The sequence below is a fragment of the Phlebotomus papatasi genome, chromosome 2 (genome assembly GCF_024763615.1).
Source record: "Phlebotomus papatasi isolate M1 chromosome 2, Ppap_2.1, whole genome shotgun sequence".
Taxonomy (NCBI): domain Eukaryota; kingdom Metazoa; phylum Arthropoda; class Insecta; order Diptera; family Psychodidae; genus Phlebotomus; species Phlebotomus papatasi.
In genome coordinates this window covers 25,251,257-25,262,896 of record NC_077223.1, presented here as the reverse complement: position 1 = coordinate 25,262,896, position 11,640 = coordinate 25,251,257, and positions in this window count along the sequence as shown.

The following is an 11,640-nucleotide window of genomic DNA, read 5'->3' as shown; positions in this document are numbered from 1 at the left end:
AAAGTACTTGCAACTCGAACTCTCAGAATAGACTGATGCTAAATACGTTTCAGACCAGTATTTATACCTTTTTGAGAGACCCAAGGGGCATTAGGTAAATCTGGACTCTAACACTATATTAATAGTTTTTAGATAAGAATTGGATTAAAATAATTTTTAACTACGGTTAAGGTCAGATCCTTTAAACCCTATCATTATTTTATATTTAAAAGAAATCCATGCTTAAAATACGTTCAACAAAAAGTTTCTAATGACATTGTTCATAATATCATACTCATCCCTCTACGGTTAGGCAGGTGTGAATTTGTCAGAGAATTATTAAGGTTATTAAATATCCATCAGAATTAATGCAGACTTGAGAAACTCATTTTAAAGTTGTCTCATTTACCTAGGCAAGTCATCAAGGGTATTAAGTTGGCTAAGCCTAGAGAGGTGATTTTTTCTTGCAAATGAGTTTAATAACAAATTAAAGAGTGAGATTTTTAGCTCGTGTTCTGACATCCGTAAATGATTTTTTTTAGTATTTGTGTTAACTGCCTTAAAGGGGAGAAAAGGTAAAAGCTGGGTACACTATTTAATTTATCCACAGGGTCAATTAAGAACATTTGGGGCGCTGGACAATGTGCCACTTGATTTTCCCCATACCATCTCCATTGGTCCCCTCAAAGAGCTGCAAGACTTTAGCATCGCATTAACAATAACACTCCTGCTCCTGCTCCCATAAAGCTTTGCATCATTAAATGGGGATTTTAGCAAAGTTGCTCCAACAGAGAATGACCATCCGACAACATGGGAATTCCTCTCTCTCTCTCTCTCTGTCCTACCATCTGAACACCCAGTCGTTTGAGGTTTATCTCATGGCCAAAAAATGTCACCAACTTCTACAGGAAGAGATGTTATGGCAAGAAGTGGTTTGAAGAGTGAAGTATAGTGAAATGGTCTAAAATAACCAGAAATTCTACAATGTTTTTCAGTTCTTTTTATTTTTCTTCCTAAGTGAGAAAATTCATTTTCACGGACTTTCAAGGTGCCTCGAATGAGAAGGAAAAATTTGACGTGACTAGAGGAAATCTTGCACATTTCACCCATTTCAACCTCTCACCTCTCACCATTTTCACATGTCATCACAATTTTCACGTGATATGTTTTTTTTTTGATGGGATGGTTGAAATGCTTCCTCGACAACATTTTCTCATTTCATGACTTCTGTTGATTTTCCCATGAGAGGGATCATAAATGTTGCTTGTTGTTTCATCAACTCAATTTAATATCTTCCATTTTTTAACACTTCCTAACGTGTCTTGGAAATATGACTAGTCTGAAACCCAAGGGATTACACCAAACAATTTTAGATTACTTTTATTATTATTTTACTATGGAACTGCTTTGAAGAATTTTACAATTAACTTATTTATTTATCCATTCATGCTCTTATATCTAGTTATTCCAGAACAGGTGGGAGCCCGGGAGAAATAGACCATTTCACCCCTTGCTCATACCCTATGCATGTTTTGCCATAAAGTTTGATCTGTTTATACCTTCCAACATTCTAATGTCCAATTAAAACTCCTGACTTATACGGACTTCAGACCTAAAGCTTAGCCATATGGCTTAACTTCTCTAATTTCTTATCAATCTATAATTTTTGGAAAATTACCACTTAAGATTCGACAACATGGGAAAGTGATCAATTAAATTTTGAAAAACCAATAAAATTGTTTGCTATTTTGAATTTCGAGACCATCGGAAACTGGGCTAAACCTTAGGTCTGAAGCCGGCCTTATGTCCTAGACACACTTACGACTTAAGCCGAGAAACGACTTAGTGGAAAATTATGGAAATGTTGTTTAATCATTATTTCGAATTTACAGCTTTCGAATACAGCTTTCTGCTGTGAAAATTGTGAGAAAAAATAGAAAATAAATTTTTTATTTGGTATCTTTAGAATTAATACAATTAAATAAAAAATAATTTTTCAAAATTGGGTTGGTCCGTGTCTCCCTTACTTTTATGTATGGCTCAAATTTCAACGATTTAAATATTAAGTCTTTGAAGTAACAGATTTCATCTAGACTTGTTTAATGTTGATATCTTGCACCCATATGCTTTAAATAACAAACCAATGAGATAGTTATGGGTTCACACAGAAAAATTTTGACTCTAAATTTAAGAATATATAAGATCCTGGGAACTTAAATTGGACGTGAATCCCTGAGGCGTTTAAGTTTAGAAGCTCTGAGCGAAAGAAATGAGCTAGAATCCCTAGCTCTTTCAAGCTAAGAGATCGGGAACTTAAGTTCAGCATTAGCTGTAAAATGCAAAATGTCTACGGAGTTCCAAATTGCAACTAAAACTAAATGTTCAAGGATTTAGAATTAGGGCATTGGCATTCATTGGATGGGATTTGAAATTAAATTCCTGGGTGTTTCTGTTTAAGAATTTTCCATTTTTCTGTGTGTTAGGAACTGGTGTAATGAATTAATTTGAAAGATTTCGGTGATCACCAGTGAGATTTTTCTTCACCTCAAGATTAAAACACCTTTTTAATCTTGCCCAGAGCTTTCGGTCTGGACATGGACTTTATTCAATGGTCGACTAAGACAATGTTTTGTGCTTTCTTGAGGATTCGTTTTTTTTGTGGGAAATAGGGAAAAACATCACTAGCAGGAAAATCAGTTTGGGAAGGTTTGTATGGGATATAAATATTTACAATTTTATAATTTCTAAAACTTTTCTCTCTGCAAAGACTTTCTATTTGGTGCTTTAACCGTTAAAGCGCCAAACACGTCACAGAAAGAGTCTTTTTAACTGCGTCTCGGAAGCAGACGTCGTTCATGCTATCTCCCGTGCCATTTCCCTTGACTTCTTGAAAATTCCTCTTCTGGTAATCAGTCCAGTGCTAATTAATATATTTAATTACATACTTACAAGTTCAACTTACCCGGATACTTGGAAACGGGCTCTTGTGGTTCCAATTCCCAAAATTTCTAATCCCAAAACTCCTTCTGACTTTAGACCTATTTGCCATCGCCGTCTTTCTGTCGTGGCAAAAGCTTTTGAATTTGTCCTGCATGAACAAAACTCACAACATCTGACTGACAATGGCCTACTTTGTGACTTTCAGCCGGGTTACCGTAATACGGGCTTCAGACCTAAGGCTTAGCCATATGGCTTAACTGTTCTAATTCCTTATCAATCACGATTTTTTGGATACATTTATCTTAGGATTAGATTACTAAACATGATTAACCTATTAGTCTCTTGAAAAGCAATAAAAATGCTCGCTATTTAGGATTTTGAGCCATTCGGGAACTGGGCTGAAGCTCTAGTCTGAAGACCATATAAGGGTCACAGTACTACCTCCGCCCTCCTGAAAGTAAATCGTGAAATTTCTTCAGCTATTGATCGTAGTCGTTTTCTGATTCTAGTTCTTCTAGATGTTACTAAGGATCTGGGTCAAAATCCCGAAAGTTAAAATCCCGAAAGCCAAAATCCCGAACGCCAAAATCTCGAACGCCAAAATCCTGAAAATCAAAATCCAGAATTCTTAAAAGTGTCACAGCTACTCCCACGATTGCACCCGCACTTGCTGGAGGCAAAGGGAAATCTTCTGTGTCTTGGAAAATTATTCTGAACATTTTCCCGCATATAATTTCATCCCTTTCAGGATTTTGAACATTCGGAATTTTGGCTTTCGGGATTTTGTCTGCCACCGTTTCAGATATACTCCATATTCGAGATGATAGGGGCAAAACTACATACTTTCTCCGTTCCGAAATAAGTCATACGTTTGGGAAAAAAATGGGATTAATCGAAAGCTTGTTGGTAAAAATTTTGTGTACCACAATTATCTCTTCTAAAGAACTATTGTTAATGTTCAGAACTAAAATTGGGGTCCAATCTTCATGGTACAGTCGTTGCGGGTGACTTTGCACGTTTTTTCGCTGTTTTTCAACTTTGCCCTCTAAAAGTGGATAGTTAAAGTGAAGGGAGGGGGGTTTTTGAGTAAAATTATTTGTATTCAGTTGTTAATGAATGGATTTTGTGCCAATAGCATTAATTTTATAAAATTTTACTATGTTTAAAAAAATCAAGAAAAAAGGCTTGCACTGGGGATAAGGTGCGGGTGACTTTGCACTTTTTAATAAATACTAAAAAATCAACAATTTCTGATAATAAACGACAATGAAGATCTTCACATCTAAGGGTAAGATGCACGAGATCTACAAGATGACATGATCGCCATCTTGATTTGACGTTTCTGTCCGCCATTTTGAATAACTGTCAAAATCTAAAACTGGTCCGATTGGGTTGAAATTTTAGTATGTTATAGCTGATATCAAGACCTTTTCAGAACATATCTATGTTCCGGTCTACGTCAAGTATTTACCTTGATACAGAGGCTCAAAGTTTAAAAATTTGAAATATTCATATTTTGGCGATCTTTATTTTCTAATCCTGAATTTTAAAACATAAACGAAATGCCTCTGTAACCATTAGAAATGGTTGAGGCTTTTATTTTATATATTTATTTACTATTATATAATTTAAAAAATGAAAAGTGCATTTATTTATTTTTTTATTTTTTCATATTTGCAAAAGTTTTTCAAATCTTCAAATAATATGCTGTTATAAAGAAAAACATTACTTTTCTTTTTGTTTGTTATTTAGATCTCATCACCTAACGATAATACTGCCTTTTTTGTGATGGTTTCGATAAAAGAAGCTCTCCGTAGTTCTGTATTAATGAAAATGTCAAAATTTTGAACTCGGAGCCCCAGTATCCAGACAATCGCTTGACCTAGGTCGGATTTTATATATATTCTGAAAAGGTCTTGACATCAGCCAGAACATACTAAAATTTCAGCTCAATCGGATGAGATTTTTGTTTTGACAGTTATTCAAAATGGCGGACAGAATCGTCAAATCAAGATGGCGACCACACCATCTTGTAGATCTCGGTCATTTTATCTTAAGTTATAAAAAAATTGTATAATTTTTAGCCAAATACTTCTATAATAAAGCTTTAGAAAGTCCATTATATGCAATTTTTTAATATAAATCATGCGTTCTTAGGAAGACTATAGTGAAAAAAAGGAATTTACTAAAAATAATGATCAAAATCGAAGTGAATTATTCTAGCCAGATAAATTTTGAATAGATTTGGGCAATTTACTTCTCTGAAATCGATTTTGGAATTGCATCTTCAGATAACTTTTTCGCGGAGTTGTTTTTTGACAAAATACCTATACTAGGATTTCATTGACTATTACTGAAACTACAAGAATCCTTTTGAGGATCATTGTACCTTACTTGGTACTTAACATATCCCTATATACTTTGACATGGTAGACCGGATCGGCGAAGACTATCAATAAGTGCTAGAATTGTTCAAAGTCTCACGAACAGCAAAGTGCAAAGTCACCCCCCGAGTGCAAAGTCACCCGCAACGACGGTAAGTTGACGAACAAATGTCTTAAAAATGTGTTATTTTTTGCGTTTTATTTCCAATTTAAATGAAATGCAAAGTGGTGAGCGATAGAGACTTGGGACCTTCGGAGGACCCCCCCCCCATAAGTTAACCCTGTGGTCATTAATATGTCCCTACTTTTTCCCCGCCCCTCCCCTACCACTGAAAAAATCACACAACATGTTTTCGACCAATACCAAGAAATATGATTTTAGATAGTAAGGGGAGGGTTGGGTGTAAAATGAGGCACGTATTAATGATCCCAGGGTCAACTTATGGGGGGTCCGCCGAAGGTCCCAAGTCCCCATCTCTAACCATTTAGCACCCAGATATTCGAAAACATAAAAAATGATGTGTTTTTTATTGCTCATTCTGCAAAATTTGAGCAATAAAAAATGTCATATCGGTAATAACTGATGAGTTCTTCTTATGCATATTAAAAATTTAAAACAAATTCTAGCCTGTAATTTTAATCACAATCCATTTTTTAGTAATTCTACCGGAGCTCTTTGAAAAACAATACCCGAAAAATGGATAACTCCAACATATCGAATTCTCAACTTACCATCGTGGTAAGATCCCCATATTATCCCTGAATATGGAGAATAGTCCATACTTAATATATTTGCAAATTACAAAAATATTCTCTGAAACCATTCATTAATCCCCAGTTTTTCCCCAAACGTACGACTTATTTCGGAACGGAGGGAGTATTAAATATTTTCATTTCTCCAATAAAAACCATTTATTTTACAAATTCTTGAGAGTTCTATTAAAAAATCAATACTAGTGGATATAGCGTGGGCCTTATATCTCAAAATCTAAACACAAAAAAGTATATTCCAAACATTCTCAATATCCCCTTTAAATTTTGTATTTTATACTAAATGTTTCAAAAGTCTAAATTTAATTGGTTTTTAAATTTGGATCTATTTCATTCAAATGTAATTAATTTTAAATTCATGGAGAGAATCACAACAACAACATCCATGTATTTATTTTTAATATAACATATTTACGTACTTTTAGAAAGAAAAATCATTTAAATTAAATTCAACATTAGGTGTGATTCGTGCAAAAATTAAAATGTATGCGTTTAAAATTATTTTTCACTGAATTCAATAAAATTATTTCATTAAATTAATTAATATGTATAACATTTGTAATTTAAATGTATTAAATTTATTCAATTGAATAATAAAAGTGTGATATGAAAAGAAGAAAATTTAAATAAATATGTTTTTGGTCATATTGCTCATTGCTTCAAAAGTCAGTAGTAATGTTTAAGGCACATTTCTGATAAATTTTCAATATAAACTACTTTCCAGATCGATCTATAGGGACTGAATGTATTAGAATAATTTAGAATTAAACTATCAATTTAATTTTGAAGTGTGTTCCTTCAGCAAATTTCTCATCTCTTCAATCCTTAGTTTGACTTTTGTATTTGTCTGAAAACTTTCCAATTGCTATGGGAAATCTTTGAATGAAATGCTGCATCAAGAAGAAAGTGAAGGGGTGACTGCTAAATGGTCAAATGTGGATTTCCTGAGATTGCGATGGGAAAACGTTATGTGGGTTGAAGTGCATTTGATGGCTTTCAAATGAAAATTCGAAATTGAGCTAACATAAGACATCTGTATTATTTGTATAAAAGTTAATGTGAAAGTTTTTGCATCCATAGGTTTTAGAGCAACTTTGTGGCTTTTTTGTGGACTTATGACTCTCTAAAATGTTTAATACAATTTTCCGTATAAAAAAAATTAGTAAAAAAAAAGTCTTTTAATGGAAAAAACTCATTTAGAACCGGTTATGGATTCAACGAAATGAAATCCGTAAGTTTAAAGTCCTAAATGAATTTTAAATAACCTCTAAAGAAACTCATTAGGAGTATTTAATGAGGGTTCGAATACTGAAGGTCGCCCTGGTATAAAAACCCAAGGAGATTGAAAATTCAATCAGTTTTTTCCTGTACATTGAGTTGAATAGTTGGTTGACCATGGCAAAGTCTTTTGATAACTACGAGGACCTCCTGAGTTGGAAAATGGAACTGATGTTCAGCCATCCGGACTTTGAACCTGTTTGTAATGAGTACCCTGTGGATCCTGATCGTCCTCCTGTTAACAATTTACGAGGTCGTATGAATAGGCCAATCTCCCAGAGGGCTAGGACAAGACAACTTCCTACTGATCCACCACCCCGGACAATGTACCCCATCACTCATGAGGAATATGTCAGGCAGTTTGGGCCCCTTCCTGCTGGATGCCCTAGAATCGGCCCACTTTCTCTCTCAACTCGGCATCCCAATGTTCATAAGATAGAGCGCAATACAGCCCATGCCTTAACGACATATCACGAAAGTGGATCCTTAAGAGGGGTAGTTCTACTAACACCCACAGTGCCTTTTGTCAACCACACCCCGAGATTTCTGTACCACTATGCCCCACCAAGTGCAACTCAAGGAGTTCCAGCTAGGTATATCTTGATCGAGCGGTCTTACTGCAAACCCTTCGAAGTCAACGGAAGGATCATATACGTTACAACCCATCGATATCCCCCTATCAGGAGCCTCCCAGAAGAACTACCTGATATCTATGTACAAATACAGCAAATGTAATATTTTTGCAAATGAATTTATTTTAGTTAATAAAGTAAAGACTGTGAATGAAACATTCTCGACTGCTGTTCTTGAAAAACTTTGTGGAGATCGCCAAAATTGTTTAGTTCTAAGGGTTTACCAAGAATAACTTCCACTTATCATCCGAGGCTTTCTGTTGTATTTTCTTGCGAATGGAATACTGTGAAAGAGGGTGCAAACCTAAAGTCAAAGGCCTCCTTACCCAGGAAAGATGGGGGTTTGGATGGTCCGCGGTTTAGTATATAATAAGAACTTCTGGTAGACTCAAAGGTGCCGATCTAGTCCCAGGCGAGTGGCCTTCAAAGTTGAAGCCAAGTTTTTACTCTCACATACAAATGCGTATGGGAATTTTTCTGCACTCGTGACCGTTACACGATATATGCCAAAATTGAGTTGAGCCTTGTGTATAAGAAGGTGAGAAGTGTAAGCTGAGTTTCTCATCAATTTGTGAGTCAAATTGATCAAACAGCTCCATATAAAAAAGACACTTCACCGAGGGCTAGGCGCCGATACGTGCATGTAACTGTTTCCAAATAATTTGTAGTAGCTTCTAGGACCAACTACAGCCATTGCCTAACCCCCATCTAGGACGCACTCGATAGGTACCCCAACCACAGCGGAATATGGTCGATTCCAAACATCATTCGCGGCGTTGGTTGCCAACCTAGGTGTCCTAGGCTCGCGATTCCGACAGGGATAAGAAGTTGAAAGAACTTCCAATTATTTAGGCGTTGTTTGTCCGTCTATTTGAGCTTTGGGATTCAAACGGTTAAATGTGTTGTTTCAGGGTTTTTGAAGTGTAATGTGCTGTGCTTAATCACATTCTTAACAGTTTCCCACTAAGCCGTCTCTCGGATTAAGACATAGGTCTGTCCAGGACATTACAATCCGAAAATCCTAAGGCAGCATGTTTAACCGTTTGGCTCTAATGGTGTCTACACACTAGAAGCAATTTTCGTCAAAAATTGCCTTTTTTAAAAAAAATCTTATGTTTCGGCTTACAAGGATAGGGGAGAATTTCTTTAAAACGGCATTTTATAAAAAAAATTGCTCCTAGTAGAGGCTATAAGACCTAATACCAACGTATAAAGAGAGCCTAGATATTTGAAAGTTCATTCTACTGTTTATCCCTTTTGAGTTTTCGGGTCTGTCTATGACACCTAAGTTGGCAGTCAACACCTGCCGATGCTCTGACGTTTCAGGAAGATGTTAGCTGTAGATCCCAAAGATTTTCCTAAAGTTGCGAATGATGTTTAGTATCTACCATGTACCCGAGTGGTTGGGGTGCCTGTCGAGTATGTCCTAGGTGGGGGTGATATTCTGGGGATGTTATTCTACAACATAGTGAAAGCTAAGGCCTACACTTAACGTGTTCTTGAGGCAAATGATAGAGTAGTCTCTTGTTTGCAGGAGTCATCTAACATGTGAGACCCTTTATAACAATAAGTATTTTTTGGAGAAGGTATAGGTCATTCTCGCTCAATCGGCTTATAGTTTTTTATGAATTCGTTTTAGGATTTGTAGATAGTGAGTATTTACTAAAAACTGATTTTCTGACTAGACATTGCTTATAATTTCATTGTCTAGGCTCCAACCCATACCTTTAATTTAGAAGGCCGCCAAATTTTGCGCCTGTCGATCTTCCGCCACTCCAGAAAAATATTCGCGGTAGATCCAAATGCAAATATTCCCTTGAAATAGCGAAGATATTTGGGATCGACCATGAGCCTGTGTGATTGAGATGGTTCAGATAGCTATCGAGTACGTCCCAGGTGGCGGTTAGGTGCCTAGTGTATTATTATTAATCGTATCGGAATACTTTGTTACAATATAATCATGTTATATTTCTGTTGTATTCCGTGGTGGAAGAATCCACTAAGTCCATGTGTAGATCGCCCATAGGAGCGCCTCCCAAGAAGCAATATTTTCTCAATATAGTCTTGTAGAATTCCCCATGTAAGGCATTATAGAACCAAAAATCCTTTTATTTGTTTATAACGCTCCTGGTCCCATCACTGAGATTACTACAAGTAAAGTGGCGCACTATTAAACATCTTAAGAGCTTCTATAGGAATTTCAACAGAAAATTCTCACTTTAAGTCTTTTAAAAGTGCACTAAAAGACTTGTTTAATACTTGGTTCTATAAGGCAGCTATTTTGCTTCTTGGGCTTCCCCGTAGTGTGGATGCTTCTTCCATGCTCCCAGAGTTTTCTTATTTGTGGACAGAAGCGGTGCATTATGTTACGTTTTATCACAATGAAAATGTCTTTTTTGACATTCAGTTGTTTGCACCGGGCGGGACTCGAACTCACAACTTTGAGAGTCGAGTCAAAGATCTCGTCCGCCCAAAACCCAACGGTCTTGCCTATTGCGCCACTGAGATCCCAGTCTAGTGCATAAGGATCCAAATAGACTTTAACCGATCCTCAGAATATTTAGCCTGTAAAATTTCTTAGTGAAGTCCAAACAGTCGTACACTGAAGGCTTAGCAACAACGATTAGTGGTTATTTGCATAAATTTCCTTTTCTAATATATTACGGCAAAATTTTAATAACCAAATATTCTCGAGAATTAGGCTGGGTCTAGTCAGATCCTAAGGATCGTTGGGGCTAGAAGATTTGCAGGGAGCTAGCCTGTCTTCACTCCTAACGAAAGCATTTTTTAAGAAAACTATACCAATAACGGTTTAGATATTGTGGTATCGGTCGGTATCGGGTGGTGAGCTTTGAGGGTGTTATAGCGATGACTAACCTTGAAGTCACGATAACCTTGAAATGCTCACTAGAGGGAAGGTTTGAATTCCGATGATTCCGATCGGTTCCCCCGGTTCCCTAGTCAGTCTTTAAGAGCGGCAGCATGGAATGGTAATTGGGGCTCCGTTCCGGGGGCTAGCGAAGCAGCGTGTTCCAGCATATTTAGTGTTGGCCTGTATAGCAATTATTACTACACAGCTCTCTCCGATATTCGGCTGACGTGGGGACAAAATGACATTTGGATTTTTTGAATCTGGTCAACGTATTTTTTTTTATTTTACGCTGTGTGAATTTATTTTCTGTCGGAAAACAACAGAATTTTCTTTGTGGTGCACTTATGTTTCGTTTTGTACCACAATTAAGTATCAAAGGTTTTAATAAAGTGAAAATAACATTTTAATTTATACTGAAAAAGCTGCATGTTTCGTAAAAAAGTTTGAATTCATCAACCGTCAGTGATTAGCAGCTGTCAGCCGGATATCGAAGTGCCGGATATCGGAGAAAGCTGTGTACAAGTGATCCAATCGATCCAAACTCCAAACTATAAACAGGAATAGAGAAGAGAGGATATTTTGAATAGAGCATTTTGACACTTCCCTTCTCAAAGTATGCAATATGAAATTGCAACGAAATGTATTAGCACTGTTTTTTATTTTTTAAAATTGGTATTGATATTTTTTAATCGTGTTTGTCAGTATTACTGTACTGGACAATAGACCGTTTCCTGAATAAGTGGTTAAAGTGATTTGGATTTCTGTAAATTTAAAAAAGCGAAAT